The sequence below is a fragment of the Mesoplodon mirus genome (assembly GCF_964341445.2).
Source record: "Mesoplodon mirus genome assembly, chromosome: 7".
Lineage (NCBI taxonomy): Eukaryota > Metazoa > Chordata > Mammalia > Artiodactyla > Ziphiidae > Mesoplodon > Mesoplodon mirus.
In genome coordinates, this window is record NC_138983.1 from 5,860,284 (window position 1) to 5,879,624 (window position 19,341).

Here is a 19,341-nt window from a genome sequence, read left to right on the forward strand (position 1 = left end):
GAATAGTATCTGGCCATAAAAAAGAATGAAGTACTGATATGTGCTACAATATGGAAAAATCTTAAAAACATGCTAAGTGAAAGATGCCAAACACAAAAGACCATAATTGCATTTTTATTTTTTTACTGTATGAACGGCCTTTATTGTTTGCAACAGGAAGTGGAAGAGAGAGGATACGACAGATCCAGCTCCTGGGGCAGCTTCAGACTCGGTCACTGCCCTCAAAAAGTCATAATTTTATTTACATGAAATGTCCAGAAGAGGCAAATCCACAGAGATAGAAAGTAGATTAATGGTTGCAACAGGCTGGGGAGAGGGAGAGATAGAAAGTAACTGTTAACAGTATGGGTTTCTTTTGGGAGAAATTAAAAATGTACTAGAATTAGATAGTGGTGATGTATGCACAACTCTGTGAATATACTAAAAACCACTGAGTTGTACACTTTAAACAGGTGAATTTTATGGTATGTGAATAATCTTGTAAGCTTTTTTTTTTTTTAAGATAACACGTTGCTTATGCTGCAAATTTACCTTTTGGTATATTCTACTTTAGCCAGTGTTAAAATTTGTCGAAGTTTCTTGAATACATACACATAGGACAATTCATGTGGGAGGCAATGAATGGTAAAGTAGCCCTACTCCAGTATGTGCTAAGAACAACCAAACCTGGAATTTAAAGTTAGATACTGATGATCTAGAATTGATTACATGGCACCTGAATTTACATAAACACGTAAGAAAATGAGACCCTGTAGAAAGGTCTCTTAGGGAATGGGATCAGGGAAAGGGCAGAAATAAGTCATAAGAAATAAAAACTACAGGAAATAAAATTGACTGTTACACACCAGAGGAGAGCAAGATTCAATTTACCAGTTTTAGGTAGAAACACTGGCAGATACCTGATATCTTTTCCATATTTGGTAAAAAACTTTATAACACTCTTGGGCTTCCCTGGTGGCACAGTGCTTAAGAATCCACCTGCCAATGCAGGGGACACGGTTCAAGCCCTGGTCCAAGAAGATCCCACACGCCGTGGAGTAACTAAGTCCGTGTGCCACAACTACCGAGCCTGTACTTTAGAGCCCGTGCGCCACAACTACTGAAGCCTGCACACCTAGAACCTGTGCTCTGCAACAAGAGAAGCCACCGCAGTGAGAAGCCCACGCACTGCAACGAAGAGTAGCCCCCGCTGGGGGCAACTAGAGAAAGCCCACGTGCAGCAACGAAGACCCAACACAGCCAAAAAGAATAAATAAATAAAAGAAATATTTAAAAAAAAACACAAAAAACTTTGTAACACTCTTACCTAGCACTTTGTTGCCATAAATCACAGCTCAAAGGCCAAAAGACCTAATTTTAGTAGACCTCTCACTCTAAAAATGCCATCACTGCTCAAAATATTTTTAGTTACCTTTATATTTGAAAGGGGGGGTGGTATTTTCACTGACAATTTCTTAAATGGGTTTGTTTTTTAGAAGACACCACTCCGTTCTCTTCCTCACCTTATTTCATATATGTGTCTTTGAAGAGAACTCCAAAAGATGAGTTCCAAGTATGTCAAAAAGCAGGAACAACACCATTGGAATAAATGCAGTTTCCCACAATAATCACTTTTAGAAAGCATTCATTTGTGCCCAGAAATAAACCCACACATACATGGTCAATTAATTTATGACAAAGGAGGCAAGAATATACAACGGGGAAAGGATAGTTAGTCTCTTTAACAAATGGCGTTGGGAAAACTGGACAGCTACATGCAAAAGAATGAAACTGGAGCATCGTCTTATACCATATATAAAAATTAACTCAAAATGGGTTAAAGACTTAAATGTAAGACCTAAAACCATAAAACTCCTAGAAGAAAACATAGGCAATAAGCTCCTTGACATTGGTCTTAGCAATTTTTTTTGGATCTGACTCCAAAGGCAAGGGAAAACAAAAACAAAAATAAGCAAATGAGGCTACATCAAACTAAAAAGCTTCTGCACAGAAAAGGAAACTACCACCAAAATAAAAAGGAAACCTACGGAATGGGAGAAGCTATTTGTAAATAATTTATCTGATAAGGGGTTAACATTCAACATATATAAAGAACTCATACAGGGCTTCCCTGGTGGCGCAGTGGTTGAGAGTCCGCCTGCCGATGCAGGGGACACGGGTTCGTGCCCTGGTCTGGGAGGATCCCACATGCCGTGGAGCGGCTGGGCTCGTGAGCCATGGCCGTGGAGCCTGCGCGTCCGGAGCCTGTGCTCCGCAGCGGGACAGGCCACAACAGTGAGAGGCCCACGTACCGCAAACTGATTAAAAAATGGACAGAGGATGTGAATAAACATTTTTCCAAAAAAGACACACAGGTGGCAAGAGGCACATAAAAAGATGCTCAATAACACTAATCATCAGGGAAATGCAAACCAAAACCACAGTAAGGTATCATCTTACACCTGTCAGAATGGCTATTATCAAAAAGATAACAGGGACTTCCCTGGCCGTCCAGTGGTTAAGACTCCATGCTTCCACTGCAGGAGTTGTGGGTTTGATCCCTGGTTGCAGAATTAAGATCCCTCATGCCACACAGCATGGCAAAAAAATAATAATAATTGGGACTTCCCTGGTGGTGCAGCAGTTAAGAATCCGCCTACCAATGCAGGGGACACAGGTTTGAGCCCTGGTCCGGGAAGATGCTACATGGCACGGAGCAACTAAGCCCGTGCGCCACAACTACTGAGCCCGCGTAACACAACTACTGAAGCCTGCGTGCCTAGAGCCCATGCTCCATAACAAGAGAAGCCAGTGCAATGAGAAGCCCGTGCACCACAACGAAGAGTAGCCCCTGAAAGCCCACGCACAGCAATGAAGACTCAATGCAGCAATCAATCAATCAATCAATCAATAAAGCTACCATATCATCTAGCAATTCTACTACTGGGTATCTAACCAAAGAAAACGAAAATATGAATTTGAAAAGATATATGCGGGACTTCCCTGGTGGTCCAGTGGGTAAGACTCCGCATTCACAATGTAGGGGGCCCGGGTTCGATCCCTGGTCAGGGAACTAGATCCTGCATGCATGCTGCAACTAAGAAGCCCGCATACGCAACTAAGAGTCTGCATGACACAATTAAGAAGTCCACATGCTGCAACTAAATTTCCCACACGCCGCAAGGAAGACCTGGTGCAGACAAAAATAAATAATAAATAAATATTTTTTAAAAAGAAAAGATATATGCATCCTTATGCTCCCTGCAGCATTATTTATAATAGCCAAGATATGGAAGCAATCTAAGTGTTGATCTGATTGATGGATGAATGAAGAAAGATGTGGTATATGTGTACACACACACACATACACACACACGATGGAATACTACTCAGCCATAAAAAGGAATGAAATCTTGCCATCTGCAGCAACATGAGGGTTGAGAGTATGACGCTAAGTGAAATAAATCAGGCAGAGAAAGACATACACTGCATGTATGTGGAATCTAAAAAACAAAACAAACAGAACAAAATCCAGAGTCATACACAGAATAGATTGGTGGTTGCCAGAGGGGTGGGTGTGGTGTGAAACAGGTGAATGGGATTATGAAGTACAAACTTCCAGCTACAAAATAAACAAGTCATGCGGATGTAATGTACAGCATGGGGGAATATAGTCAATAATACTGTATTAGCTTTGTAAGGTGACAGATGGTAAGGAACCATTGTGGTAACCATTTTGCAATGTATACAAATGTTGAATGTTGTACACCTGAAACTAATATAATATTGTATGTCAATTCTACCTCAATTTAAAAGAGAAGAATTATTCTTCCATTTGTACTTTCAATATGGAAAGTGTAAGGATATAAGGAAAACTCCTGCCCCAGCCAAGCTATGCCCACTACAGAAAAATTAAATCCTTGTCTTCTTTTGATTGTTGCAACTGGGAGGTCAACAGTAATGTGAAATTATTTGTGCTGGTTTTAACACTGTGAAGGATAAGGGTTCCCCCCGCTCCATTCTCCTATCTATATGTAAACCCTGGTGAAAGTAAACATCTACGGCAAATCTCTAAGTGATTAAAAAACATATTCAATCCTCAAAATAACCCTGGAAATAAGTAGTCAATGACACAACCTGCTACAGGTGAAACTCAAAAGGCAATGCCACTTTAACACTAAGGAAAGCAGCCACCAATCTCCTCCAGCCTACCAACATTACCAAATAATTTTAAATGGTTTAACTAGCATGCTGTGCTTTTTTAAATTCTAGGTGCTTTTTGGCAACCTAAAGGATGTTTCTGGCCTCCCATAGACACCAGTCCTTGCTGAACCCAGTGTCACAGTAAATAGCAGGCACAAACTGAACTATGAAATCTATTCCAACCACATTTTCACTCAAAAGCAATTTGTACTTTCCAGGGTTAACAGTGAGTTTTACTCCTGAATAACCAATTATCATTTATTCTATTTAGATTACCAAACTATATAGCAAACTCATGTTTTCCAACTCACCATGAGCAAACTCATGGTGGCGCAGTGGTTAAGAATCCGCCGGCCAATGCAGGGGACATGGGTTCAAGCCCTGGTCCGGGAGGATCCCACATGCCACAGAGCAACTAAGCCCGTGTGCCACAACTACTAAGCCTGCACTCTAGAGCCCGTGAGCCACAACTACCGAGCCCGCAAGCTGCAACTACTGAAGCCCGCGCGCCTAGAGCCCATGCTCCACAACAAGAGAAGCCACCGCAATGAGAGGCCCACACACTGCAACGAAGAGTAGGCCCTGCTCGCCACAACTAGAGAAACCCCGCGCGCAGCAACAAAAACCCAACACAGCCGGAAAAAAAAAATTTTAAAACTGCCTTAAAAAAATATTTACCACTCCTGGTCAGGTGGTAATTAACTACATTAAATGGTAAAAACAGCCACATAAATGGAATATTTAGATTAACTCAAGTACTGACAGATAAGATGAAGGGCTAAAGCTATTCTACTCTACTCTGCTCTATTCTGCTCTACTCTGCTCTCCTAGATGGTTAGCTGTAGAAAAGACAATGGTGGGAATTCCTTGGTGGTCCAGTGGTTAGGACTCCATGCTTTCACTTCTGAGGGTTCCGGTTCAATCCCTGGTCGAGGAACTAAGATCCCACAAGCTGCAGCGTGGCCAAAAAAAAAAAAAAAGACAATGGTGCAAGAGTAGATGCAAACAGGTATCCACTATTACACAGAAACATCTGGCATTCTCTTTTCTAAACATGTGTAAATGGAAAGCAACCTTTAAAACTATAAAAAAATTTTAAAAATTAAAAAAAAATTTTAAATGGTGCTGGCACAACTGGATATCCACATGTAAAAGAATGAAGCTGGACCTCTACCTCACACCTTATACAAAAAAACTAACTTAAAATGGATCAGACTTAAATGTAAAGTCTAAGACTATGCAATTCTTAGAAGAAACTGTGGTGTAAATATTCATGACTGTGGATTAGGCAACAGTTTCTTAGATAAGACACTAAAAGTACAAGTAACAACAACAAAATAGATTAACTAGATTTCTTCAAAATTAAAACTTTTTGTGCTTCAAAAACACTATCGGGGCTTCCCTGGTGGCGCAGTGGTTGGGAGTCCGCCTGCCAATGCAGGGGACACGGGTTCGTGCCCCAGTCCGGGAGGATCCCACATGCCGCGGAGTGGCTGGGCCTGTGAGCCATGGCCGCTGAGCCTGCGCATCCAGAGCCTGTGCTCCACAACTGGAGAGGCCACGACAGTGAGAGGCCCGCGTACCACAAAAAAAAAAAAAAAAAAAAACCCAAAAAAACACTATCAAGAAAGGTAAAAGGCAATTTATAAAATGAGAGAAAATATTTGCAAATTATATATCTCATAAGGATCTAATATCTAGGATATATAAAGAACTCTTACAACTTAAAAATGAAAAGACAAAAATATAAAATTAAAGTGGGCAAAGGTTTGAAAGAGTATTTTTCAAAACTATGTAACTGGCCAGTAAGCACATGAAACATCATTAGTCTTTAGCTCATCAGTCATTAAGGAAATGCAAATCAAAACCACGAGATACTACTTCACAACTACTAGGTAATAAGTGCTGGTGAGGATGTGAAAAAGCAAAACCCTCATACACAGTTAGTGGGAATGTAGAACAGAGCAACTCTTTTGGAAAACAGTCTGGCAGTTCCTCAAATTGGTTAGAGTTACCATATGACCCAGAAATTCCATTCCTAGGTAGTTACCCAAGAGAATGAAAACACGCCACACAAAAACATGTACACCAACATTCATAGCAACATTATTCATTATAACCAGAGTAGACGGACACCCCGAGGGTCCATCAACTGACAAATGGCTAATAAAATATAGTATATATCCATACAATGGAATACAGCTGAGCAAGAAAAGGGAATGAAGTACTGATAAAAGCTACTAACACAGATGAACTTTGAAAAACACACTAAGTGAAAAAAGCCAATCACAAAGGACTACATATTTTATGATTACCTTTATCTGAAATGTACAGAATAGGCAAATCTATAAAGACAGAAAACACATTAGTGGTTGCCAGGGGCTGGAAGGAAGAGAGATGGGGAATAACTGCTAATGTGTATTGGGTTTCTCTGGGGTAATGAAAATGTTCTAGAATTAGATACTGGTAATGTTTTCATAACTTTGCGGATTTACTAAAAACTACTGAATTGCACACTTTAAAAGTGTGAATTGCCTAGCATATGAATTCTATCTCAATACAAAATAATGATGGGCAATCTGTAAAAGAATAAAGGTAATACAATGTACATGTTTAAGTAAAGCAATGTATATTTATGATATAAGAAAAAAGTTTGATGTAGACCAATAGAAGACACATTGCCTGATATCATTTTTTTGAGAAAGCAAAATCTTTTTCTAAACAATTTCCATAGACATTTCAGTTGATTTTATATGAAAGGACACACAGACAAGTGACTAAAAAAAGTTATTAAGTATTTAATGAACTACCATGATGTGCCAAAAATGCAGAAGCAGTTTGTTAGTTCTGAGAATTTCCACTCCATCTACTGATATAATTCACCACATTAACAGATTAAAGGAGAAAAATTACATGATCAGCTAGATCTGAGCTGTCCAAAATGTTAGCTACATGTGACTATGAAACTTTAATTAAGATTAAATACATTTTCAACAAATGATGCAGGGAAAACTGGGTATCTGCATGCAGGAGAATGAAGTTGGACCCTTACTGACACCATACAGTACAAAAATTAACTCAAAATAGATCAAAGACGTAAACATAACTGGTAAAACTATAATAAAATTCTTAGAAGAAAACATGGGGAAATCTTCACAGCATTGGCTTTAACGAGGATTTCTTAAACGACATGAAAAGCAAAAGCAAAAAAAACAGACAAAATGGACTTCATCAAAATTTTAAAAATTTGGGGACTTCCCTGGTGATCCAGCGGTGAAGACTCTGTGCTCCCAATGCAGGGGGCCCGCGTTTGATCCCTGGTTAGGGAACTAGATCCCACATACCGCAACTAAAGATCCTGCACGTGGCAAAGAAGATCCCGCGCGCACAACTAAGACCCGGCCCCGCCAAATAAATTAAATAAATAAATAATTTAAAAAAAATTTGTGCAAAGGACACTAATGACATAGTGAAAAGAAACCATAGGGAGAAAATATTTGCAAATCATATATCTGATATGGGATTAGTATCTAGAATATATAAAGAACTCTTACAACTCAACAACACAATAAACCCACTTCAAAAATGGGCAAAGGACAGAAATTCCTCCAAAGAAGATACACAAATGGCCAATATGCACTTGAAAAGATGTCTAACATCACTAGAAATCAAACCCACAATGAGATACCACTTCACATCCATTAAGATTCCTATCATCGGGCCTCCCTGGTGGCGCAGTGGTTGAGAGTCCGCCTGCCGATGCAGGGGATACGGGTTCGTGCCCCGGTCTGGGAGGATCCCATATGCCGCGGAGCGGCTGGGCCCGTGAGCCATGGCCGCTGAGCCTGTGCGTCCGGAGCCTGTGCTCCGCAACGGGAGAGGCCACAACAGTGAGAGGCCCGCGTACCGCAAAAAAAAAAAAAAAAAAAAAAAAAAAAGATTCCTATCATCAAAAAAACACAAAATAACAAGTGTTAGTCAGGAAGTAGGGAAATTGGAACCCTTATGCATTGCTGTTTGCAGCCTGTGTAAAAAAACAGTCTAGCAATTCCTCAAAAAAGTAAACACAGAATTGCCATATGATCCAATAATTCCACTTCTAGGTATATACCCAAAAGAACTGAAAGCAGGGACTCAGACATCTTGACACCAACGTTCATAATAGCATTATCCACAATGGTCAAAAAAAAAAAGGTGGAAATAGTCCCAAATTTCCACTGACAGATAAACAAAATGTGGTGTTCATATATACAATGAAATATTATTCAGCTATAAAATGAAATGGAGGTCTGATACATGCAGCAACATGGATAAACCTGGAAGAAATCATGCTAAGTGAAATAGGTCAGACATAAAAAGATAAAATATTGTATGATTCCACTTATGAAGTACCTAGAGTAGACAAATTCATAGAGAAAGTAGATTAGAGGTTACCAGGGGCTGGGTGGAGGAGGAATGGGAAGTTACTGCTTTATGATTACAGAATTTCTATTTGGGGTAATGAAAAAAAGTTTTGGAAACAGTAATGATGGTAGTACACTGAATTAATACACTTAAAAATGGTTAGAATGGCAAGTTTTGTTATAAATATTTTACAATTTCTAAAAATTAGTAATGTAATATATCAAAAATCTCCCTTTGAGAATCACTGTACAGGAACTTCCCTGGTGGTGCACTGCTTGAGAATCCGCCCGCCAATGCAGGCGACACGGGTTCTATCCCTGGTCCGGGAAGATCCCACATGCCGCGGAGCAACTAAGCCCGTGCGCCACAAGTACTGAGCCTGCGCTCTAGAGCCTGCAAACCACAACTACTGAGCCTGCGTGCCACAACTACTGAAGCCTGCGTGCCTAGAGCCCATGCTCCAGAACAAGAGAAGCCCCCGCTTGCCGCAACTAGAGAAAGCCCATGCACAGCAACGAAGATCCAACGCAGCCAATAATAAAAAAAAATCACTGTACAATTCTATCATTTTATATCAAATAGTTTTTCTTGCTAAGATAATCAACCTGTGAGAATCAGGAAATATGACAGTATTATTTTACAAAGAAAAAGAAAGGTAAAACTGACCTAAGTTAACCCTCTTAGAAAACAGCAGAAAAACAAGAAAGCAAAAGTGTCTAAAGGGAGAACGTATCTAGTGTCAGTTCTACTACTGCTACTTTGCTGTGTGATCTTAGGCACTTAAGTAAATCATTTAACCTCTCCAGATCCTAGTTTTCCCCTGGAGGTAAATAATTCAAGGTCCCTTTGTGTTCTAAAATAAAGTCCTCAACAATCTGATTCCATCTAAGATATCAGCCTTGCTCCCTTTTACATTATACCATGTTGAAATTTTGCTACATACTGGTCCCCCAGGTCTGTCTGCCCTTATTCATAGACTATCTAAATTCCAGACCTAGTCCTCTCTGTCCTGACCAGGGACACTGAGAGAGACCAGTGGTGGGTTGGCAGGGTAGCCCTCCTAGGGACTTCCACATCGTCCTGCTGTCCGCCTACCCCCCCATATTAAACAAACCTCCGTGTATCTCAATCAACCAGGTGTTAGAGGCAGCTCTTTCTGGAGAGCTTAGGCAATTCCCATTCCCCTAGGGATACAAAGGAGTCAGAGAATGAAGAAAGTGTATAAAGGTTTTGATTAATGACACCCACAAGGGCTACTGCTCTGAAGGTGAACTATGATGCCAGGGCAAAATTACAGCAGAAATAGCAGTTAACATTTGAGTGCTTACCATGTACCACGTACTATGCATGTATTATCATATGTAAGAATACTATCCTCTCTGCCTTATAGAAATAAAACAGGCAAATGTAGGACAGAAGTAACTTGCCCAAGTTACAAAGTTAGTAACTGGTGCAGCTGAGATGGGAACCCAGGCACTTTGGTTTTAGAACCAATGGTCTAACCACCCTATACTACTGAAATCATTTTGGAATGAAACTTCAGCCAGACCAGTAGCTTGAGACAGCTGGAAGTAACTGTCAAAGGAAGGAGACACCCAGACAGCTGAAATGACTCTGTCATCGAGAGGAGGTAAAGTGGCGGGACCTACTGGCAACAAAGGAGACTATCTATAAATCAGAAAACGATGCTTGGTAGAAAGAAGATTAGCAAAAGACCTTACCTAAGGTTGGAGGTTTCTGATATTTCCTAAGGGATACTACATTTCTAGCTATGCCACTATTTATTTAACAGTCCACCATTCCTGACTTCTAATTCTAGCGTTTACTTGACAAATTATCTTACTGGACATTCAGCTATTCTGGCTGAAATAAAAATATTGCTATTCCTAACCAGAGACCATTTTATTTTATATCAGAGTGCTTTGAACTTAGTACATTTATTGTGTATGGTATTAAAATTTGTTCTCATTCTCTGTATTTGTAGTCAGTGACATTTATTACACACCTTCTGTTAAGATGAAATTGCCAACATTTTTTTTTTTACCAAGATTCATTTCTATGTCTCCTATTTTCTCTAAGATTCTGAGCTATCTGAGATAGATCTACCCCACTACCTGATAGAAAAGTTTTTAATTACACAGCCTCTTTGCTGGTGATGGTATAAGAAGCCAAGTAGGGCTTCCCTGGTGGCGCAGTGGTTGGGAGTCCACCTGCCGATGCAGGGGACACGGGTTCGTGCCCCGGTCCGGGAAGATCCCACATGCCACGGAGAGGCTAGGCCCGTGAGCCATGGCCGCTGAGCCTGCGTATCCGGAGCCTGTGCTCCACAATGGGAGAGGCCACAACAGTGAGAGGCCTGCGTACCGCAAAAACAAACAAACAAACAAGAAGCCAAGTAATAACTTGATTTTCATGTCCACATCATGATAGTGCTTTAAAAAAAAGTTTGGGGGCATCTTTTTATAAATTTATAAAGCTATGTGGATTAAATCTGAATCTTTCCAATATATACCAAATCCCCTATTTGATAAGTGCTTAATAAGCTCTTATACATCTTTAAAGAAAGAAGCTGAGGTTCTCAACTAGCCTATATCACAAAAGTATGAACATATACATATCCTAAAAATCAACTGAACTTTAAAGTGTTGTTCTCATTTTCTTTCTTTCTGTATTTTTGAAAACCCATCATTACTGTAAGATCACACACTGGGACAGGTACATATGTAGATGGATCGTTGCCTACCACCTTTCCTATGTGTGTATGTGTGGATTGTGCTACAAAAATTATTTGAGGGGACTTCCCTGGTGGCCCAGTGGTTAAGACTTCACCTCCCAATGCAGGGGGTGGGGGTTCGATCCTTGGTCAGGGAGCTAAGATCCTACAAGCCTCGTGGCCAGAAAACCAAAACATAAAAAAAAAAAAGAACAAATCAATAAAGACTTTAAAAATGGTCCCCATCAAAAAATATATATATATATTAAAAAAAGAATGAGAAAAATAAGTTCTTAAAAAAAATTTATTTGAACACTTACTCATTCATAAAACAGGACACTGAACATGGAGTAACAGCCAGATGCTCTGCCTACAAAGATAAAAGGCACAGTCCTAGCCCTGAAGGAGACTGCTGGCCAGTAGGGGGAGACAGATATGTAAATAAATTACAGTATTACAATTCAATGTGATATGTATTGTATTAAGATAGGTAGATACAAATGTTATTAAAGTCCAAGAGGAAGAGGTAACAGAATGGTTGGTGAAGGCTCCACATAAGAGAAGAAATGTCTGTTCAGTCATAATAACTTTACTGAACACCTACTAAGTGCCAAGGACTTATACAGACTCTATATTGCTCCTCTATGGCAGTGACCTCTTCAAACATTTTTGGGTTTCCCCCTCACCCTAGTGGATTACTCAGGACCTCCTTATTAATTGAGAGGGTGTGGATAACATTTTTAAAAAATAAAAGCTTATAATCTTTGTTTAGAAAATGTGATAATTTCATTACACCTCATGAGGGATTTTAATGGGAACACCCTAAGGTAGTACAAAAACAGTAGGAACCACTGCCTTACGGTGACTGAACCTTGGGCCCAAGTTTTTACCTTTTGATTTAACACTTACTGGCCTTAAAATAAGAGGCCTGACCACAAAGATAAAGGGATGCAGATGTTTAGTTTTAACACGACTGCTTTAATGTATTACAAAGAATGTGTACTGATCAACTGACATGGCTGAAAAGCTTGCATTTCTTTTGCTGACAGTTCACCTTCAAATATTTCCTGGGCTAACTGAAGATCACCTTCTGCAGAGATCAACAGTACACAGAACACTTTCTATATATGAAAAACGTTAGCAGATCTCAGTAAATCCAACAAGGCAGAGTAATCCATAAATAGAATTTGGCAAGAAGCTTATTCACACCTAAGTCTCTTTGATTTAAAAAAAAAAAAAAAGATAGCTGAGAAGGCACAATGCTCCGAAGAAGAGGGATACATAACACAAAGTGAACTTTTCCCCAAAAAGTTCCCTCAGAACTAATATCAAATACCTACTATATACAGAATGATCCTAAAATTCTGAGTCAGGATACAGTTACTCAACCACAAACATGTCCTCCAAAAAACCAACTGGCTGAGAAATGAGTTAAAGTGCTGGATCTCTTCCACCAACACTCCCTGCTTTTCTGCATACTATGTGGTATAATCAACTGTTCAGTGTGCTTGCTGCACAAGGAACCATGATATCGCCACAATTCTGTAAAGAAAAAAACTGTGGCTACAAGTAGCAAAATCATTCTCTGAAATTCAGGATGAAGACAGGCATCTCAACACCATCTTTAAGAGAAATAATCTGAGTTCAGACATTATAGAAAAGGCACATTTTTATTCCCCTAAAGGTTTTTACTAGAATATACATACATTCTTCTTCTTGGATACTGGCAAAAGTAGTACTCAGTAATATTACACTATCAACATGCAAATGTTCAATCCGTTTATCCTCCCAAAGTAGCCTAGTCAAGCCATCAGAGAAACTGGAAATAAGTACAACATTTGTCAATGTCCAAGTCATGTTGGGGGTTTTACTTCTTTTTAAAATTTATCTATTTATTTATTTATTTTTGGCTGCGTTGGGTCTTCGTTGCTGCCCATGGGCTTTCTGTACTTGCAGCGAGCAGTGGCTACTCTCTGTTGTGGCACACGGGCTTCTCATTGCGGTGGCTTCCCGTTTTGGAGCACAGGCTCTAGGCGCGCGGGCTTCAGTAGTTGCAGCAAGTGGGCTCAGTAGTTGTGGCGCACAGGCTTAGTTGCTCTGCAGCATGTGCGATCTTCCCAGACCAGGGATCGAACCCATGTCCACTGCACTGGCAAGCAGATTCTTAACCACACTGCGCCACCAGGGAAGTCCCAAGGGGGATTTATTTCTTAAATAACTGGGAAATAAAGATGTGTAATTCCCCTCTCTACCTTCTATCCTGCTTTCAAATCTTCACCTCCTTTTAGTAACCATAGAATGATTTTTAAACTCAGCACTCTTACTATATGACACTCAAAAATTAATCTACTCATTGCCAACCCCCCCCAAAATTAATCTGAATTAAGTGAAATCATTACCCAAAAGGAATATAAAATGTTTGCTTTTTCTAATTGTTCACCTCCTAGAGCAGAGAAGGGAATTTTGGAAGGCCTAATCACTAGGAAATAATCTTCAAATGACCTGCACACAACCAAAATGGATAATACCACCCACCAAAAATGGAAACAATAATGAACTCAGAAATATTCAGTTTCTCCCTCAACTCAACAAATTTCTTAACCTCATTTTCATTAGCCAATGAACATCCATTGAGATTCAAATACTCCCTAAACACTCATGTTTACTGCCTGGTTAGTTTCTATAGCAACAGACACCCAGAATCCAGAAACAAAGATAATGCCTAGTTTTTTCACCATCTTCTGTAACTGATGCAACTGTAAGTCATTAGTATGATACGTGGCACAAGCCATGCTATTTCAGTTCCTAGAAGGTAGGCAAAACAATTTGTAGAAAAAGAAAAAGCCCCTAGAAGTTTACCTTAAATCTAATGGGGAAGTAAGAGTGTGACCTTTCTGCCAGTCACTGAGAAAGGTACTGCAAACCTAAAAGGACAGCTTGTTCTGGAAAACACTAACTCTAGACATTTACTCAGTAAATGATATGAACCATTAAATGTGTCCTACATGCTGCTTCTCCTAAATTTTAGGTGAGTTCGGGGAGACAGCAAGCAGTCACTTGAAGCCAGATGATATTACATAAATGTACCTATCTCCAGCCTTGCTATATTCCTCTGATCAGGATGCTTTTCTCTATGGCCCTCCTCTCTGGAGCTATGATTAATGTTTTGATTCACAGACAAAGATCAATCTCTTCACCAACACATGACCTCTTTCAAACTGCCAAACTTGAGATTTAGAGGAGTCATGAAATTTCATGTTTAGGAGCAGAAGCTCTGGAAGGAACTGGCAAAAGATGAAGAGCTGGTATTTTAAACTGTCCCCCACAAACACATATACTCCTCCCCTTTCCCACTACCATGATTATATTATAATCCTGGCAAGACCTTTTTCCTTCTCATCTTTCAGTCACTCATTTGTGCCAACTAAGGAAGGTTAAAGCACAGAAAACTATGTCTTCACTTCTGAATTTACCTAGAAATGTTAGTATAAGAGTGGTAAACTGACCCATAGCACTGAGAAGCCCAAGAGCAAAAGGAATACTTAGATAAAGCAGTTATACTCAAGCTATGAGAGAAACCAATAATGCAAGTTAATGACCACATATTTGCTAACTTCTCCAGACATCTAAAACATTACCAATCACCTTCAACCAAGTGAACAATCTTAGAAAATTCACCTTCAGATATGACCCTATTTATTTATTACTTATTATTTTTAGCAAAACTACATAATGAGAACAAAGGAACTGGAGTCAGAGTGGGTGTGGGCCTGGTCTAGTTACCGGTACTTTGAGCTTCAAATTCCCAAACCTTCCATTTTCTTGTGTGAAAATGTCAAGAATTTCACTTAATGCACAGGATTGTGGTGAGGTTTAAATGAGAACATATGCACAAGTACTCTGCAAACTGTAAAGCGTCCCATACATAAAAAAAGGCTGAATGTAGTAGTGGCAGAGTCTAGGGTTCAAATAATGGTTCTGCCTCTCACTGTACATGAGCTACTTTAATAATTAAAATAGAAGCCATCACACAGGACTGCATGAGGATTAAGTGAGATAAAAGATGTGAAGTAGGGCTTCCCTGGTGGCGCAGTGGTTGAGAGTCCGCCTGCGGATGCAGGGGACACGGGTTCGTGCCCCGGTCTGGAAAGATCCCACATGCTGCGGAGCGGTTAGTGAGCCATGGCCGCTGAGCCTGCCCGTCTGGAGCCTGTGCTCCGCAACGGGAGAGGCCACAACAGTGAGAGGCCCGCGTACCGCAAAAAAAAAAAAAAAAAAAAAAAAAAAAATGACGTGAAGTAGCCAGCACATGTCCCAGAAATATTAGCCATTATGGTTTTGAACAGGAATCAACACTGGACTGGGAAACAAACTATCTTTCCCTAAAAGAGCGGTTTATGCGGCTAGAGACAAGTCATACCTCACACGCCTTTTCTCAAACAGCATTAAACATCAGATAAGATTTTTTCCTCCCTTATCATCCCAAGTGGCAAAGCTTCTAATAAGTTTCCTAAGTCTATCCATTTCACGAGCTCTTTTATGGTTTCACCATCTCTATCTCCTTACATCAAATATCTAATCCTCGGGATGAAATTTCGGGAAATGCAGCAACTGTACCCTCTCCATCCCCACACTGTCAGCAATTTAATATGAAGTGGTCATTTCTGGAAGGTGTTATTTGGGAGAAGCCTAAAAGCCTAAGTGGTAGAGCTGGCTCTACTGTTGTTGATTTCTGGGTAGCAGGAACTTAAAGGAATGGTCATATGTGAACAGGGGAAGTGCGGAGCCAGAAGATAGAGGGGCTATGTGCTTATACAAGAACAAGTTTTTGGACATTAAGACAGACAGAAGCCTGAAGACAGACTAAAGGAGAAAAGAGAACTGACCAACAAAACTAGAAGGTTTAGAACACAGTTCAATTATTGACATAAAATAAATTTCAGGGCCTCCCTGGTGGCGCAGTGGTTGAGAGTCCGCCTGCCGATGCAGGGGATACGGGTTCGTGCCCCGGTCTGGGAGGATCCCATATGCCGCGGAGCGGCTGGGCCCGTGAGCCATGGCCGCTGGGCCTGCGCGTCCGGAGCCTGTGCTCCGCAACGGGAGAGGCCACAACAGTGAGAGGCCCGCATACCGCAAAAAGAAAAAATAAATAAATAAATAAATAAATTTCACACCTGCCTGCCTGTGTTGCTCTAAAATCTCAGAAAGTGCTATAGAAGTAATCATGTACATTTATAGAAAACAAGAATTAAATCACCTATTGCTATGATTCTCTTGTATTGTTGGGATGTAATGAAAGAAAACCCTGGTGAAAAGTATACAATTATGTTAGAATTTTATACTGCCAAGGGAAAGGGGAATAACCAAATAAACTGAAATGATTTAATAAACTGTAATTCATCCTTCACTATACTTTTTAGGGAGCTTGTTTAGTAGTGGAAGGAAGTTCCTGAGAGGGACAGAGTAAAGAATCAGAACAGGGACCTAAAAAGCTCTTTTCCCACCATCATCCTCATAGAGATTCTAAGCCTGTGTGTCCCACAGCCTGTGTACTAGGACTTACAGGACTTACATGTCCTGAGTACTTACTATAGGCTGAGTTCTGTCCAAGACAGAATAGAAATAAATAGAAGAGAGCAGCTATTTTCAAGAAGCTCATAATTTGTTTGGAAAACAGAACCCACTTAATTAAGAAAAGACTAGAGGCATAGGCAAGAGCAGAATGAGAACGAGAACTTAAGAGTAGGTTTAGACAATCCAATTTCACACAGGTGCGTGTTGCTATGAAATGCTACAGCTAAATATCAATGTGACTAGATGTTACTACATTTTCTATCATAATAATAGGTAACATATGAATGCTTCCTTGTGCTAAGCATTTTCGAGCCCATTTTTCTAGCTCATTTATAATCCTCACAACAACCTGATGAAGACAGTAAAATGCCAATTTTAGTTATGAAGAAAGAATCAAAAAGGTTGGGTAACAAGCCAGGATTACTCAACATGTAGCTAAGCTGGGACTCAAATACATCCAACTATTATTTTAAAAAGCCTATATTCTAAGTCAAACTCACAGAAGCAGAAAGTAAAATGGTGGTTGCTAGGGATTGGGGGAAGGAAGAAACAGGGAGTTGCTGTTCAGTGTGTATAAAGTTTCAGTTATGCAAGATGATCTGTTGCACAACACTGTGCTTATAATTAACAATATTGCACATTTAAAAACTTGTTGAGAGGGCTTCCCTGGTGGCGCAGTGGTTAAGAATATGCCTGCCAATGCAGGAGACACGGGTTCAAGCCCTGGTCCGGGAAGATCTCACATGCCGTGGAGCAACTAAGCCCATGCGCCACAACTACTGAGCCCACGTGCCGCAACCACTGAAGCCCGTTTGCTTAGAGCCCGTGCTCTGCAACAAGAGAAGCCACCGCAATGAGAAGCCCATGCACCGCAAGGAAGAGTAGTCCCCGCTCGCCGCAACTAGAGAAAGCCCGCACGGCAGCAATGAAGACCCAACGCAGCCATAAATTAAATAAATAAATAACAATAAAAAAATAAAATCTTAACCACACAAAAAAAGTGTGACTCCCCTTCTGCAAAAAAAACACAGACAAAAAATAAAACGAAACAAAAAAAACAAGCCTACATTCTTACCCTTATGCCAGAAGTTCTCGAACTTTTTGGTTTCAGGAATCCCTTACACTCTTAAAAATTACTGAGGACCCCAAATAGCTTTTGTATATGTTGGTTACATAGGTCAATATTTAGTGATTACAAATTAAAACGGAAGAATTTTCTAAATATATAATTGCAAAACAAGATAATGTCTTGTATTTCCAAAAAGGCTCAAGGAAAACTTCAGGATTTCGCTGGACCACAATGAAGTTACAGAGATTACAGCAGGTATAATCAAAAAGTAGCTAGTAAGAGCACAATATGAGTACTGAAAACTGAGTTAATCTCTGAAAAAACACATTTAAATCCTACTACTTTACAAAATTTTAGAAAACACAAGAATACACAAATACACACTCTATTAGCCCTGAGAGTGATGTCATCACACATCATGTAAGTTCTGGAAAACTCCACTGTATTTCTGGAAAATCTCCACTTATTAGTGAATGAGACAGAAAAAGTCAAATAACATCTTAGTATTACTATTAAGATAGTTTTGACTTCACAGATCCCTATACATAAAAGAACCCTGAGTATATATCATACTGTGGGAACCACTGTTCCACACCAACCTTCTTTAAATAATGGCTCATAAAAATCAATGTAGATCAGATATGCATTTTTTAAATGAAATAATAGAATAGAATGAAACGGAGAGCATAAGAAAACACAGTATGGCTAAGTACCATTTCCTGAAACTGCTGTTAAAATTATGTACACCCATGTGTATGAGTGTACTAGATCCTAACAGAAAATGTATTTCCTGGACTTCCCTGGTGGCGCAGTGGTTAAGAATCCACCTACTAAAGCAGGGGACATGGGTTCGAGCCCTGGTCCAGGAAGTTCCCAAATGCCGCGGAGCAAGGAAGCCCGTGAGCCACAACTACTGAGCCTGCGCTCTAGAGCCCACGAGCCACAACTACTGAGCCTGTGTGTCACAACTACTGAAGCCCGTGTACCTAGAGCCCGTGCTCAACAAGAGAAGCCACCGCAATGAGAAGCCCGTGCACCACAACGAAGAGTGGCCCCTGCTCGCTGCAACTAGAAAAAGCCCGCATGCAGCAACAAAGACCCAATGCAGCCAAAAATAAAATAAATTTAATTAAAAAAAAAAGAAAATGTATTTCCTACCGCAGCTCAGTCAAAACCTGAAAAACACTGTACAACATACTAATTTCCCTATACTACTGCCAAAGCAGAAGCTATACACACATAACCTACAATCTGTATACTAAAAACTGAGAATTTGTGATAAGCCAGATATTCTCCAACATGAAGGCAAATAAAGGTTTCAGGTGGATACAATTTCTATAAATTGAATAAAGTCACAGGTCACCTCACCACGCTATCACGCTGTTGCCACAGTCACCAC

The 19,341-nt window shown here is 40.1% G+C and overlaps 1 protein-coding gene across 3 annotated transcripts in view; it reads right to left on the reverse strand.

Annotated features, from left to right (window-relative positions):
• Positions 1–19,341, reverse strand: part of KDM2A (lysine demethylase 2A) — a 104,201-nt gene that overhangs the window by 45,151 nt on the left and 39,709 nt on the right. The gene's annotated exons all lie outside the window — the stretch shown is intronic.